Raw genomic sequence first — 519 nt, forward strand, 5'->3', positions numbered from 1 at the left:
ACGTCCCACACAACGCTGTGAGCCTGGAGGACAAAGTCTGGACCCCCACACAACTCTGTGAGCCTGGAGGACAAAGTCTGGACCCCCACACAACTCTGTGAGCCTGGAGGACAAAGTCTGGACCCCCACACAACGCTGTGAGCCTGGAGGACAAAGTCTGGACCCCCACACAACGCTGTGAGCCTGGAGGACAAAGTCTGGACCCCCACACAACGCTGTGAGCCTGGAGGACAAAGTCCGGACCCCCTAATCAGGACGTCAATTAGCCCAATCGAAAACCTGAACGTTTCTGTCTTTTATCTGCGGTCTTCATTTAACTCTGTTTTAACTTCAGCTACAAAAAGCTGAAGGCATCTGGAGATGTTTCTGTCTGCGGCCCACAGAAGTACTGGTTCTGAGAGGACAGGAGTCTTCACAGAGACACTGATCTGTCCTTTCAGACTAGTCTGAGTCTTGTTAGGACATGTCTTCTGTGGTGGACTCTAACTTCTTCTGTCTTCTGATGTTTGTTGGACCAGG

At 51.6% G+C, this 519-nt stretch overlaps 1 long non-coding RNA gene across 1 annotated transcript in view; it reads left to right on the forward strand.

Moving 5' to 3' along the window:
- The window catches only part of LOC106533537 (uncharacterized), a 20,327-nt gene that overhangs the window by 5,539 nt on the left and 14,269 nt on the right, over nucleotides 1-519 (forward strand). The window lies entirely within an intron of this gene.

This window comes from Austrofundulus limnaeus, unplaced genomic scaffold (genome assembly GCF_001266775.1).
Source record: "Austrofundulus limnaeus strain Quisiro unplaced genomic scaffold, Austrofundulus_limnaeus-1.0 Scaffold963, whole genome shotgun sequence".
Lineage (NCBI taxonomy): Eukaryota > Metazoa > Chordata > Actinopteri > Cyprinodontiformes > Rivulidae > Austrofundulus > Austrofundulus limnaeus.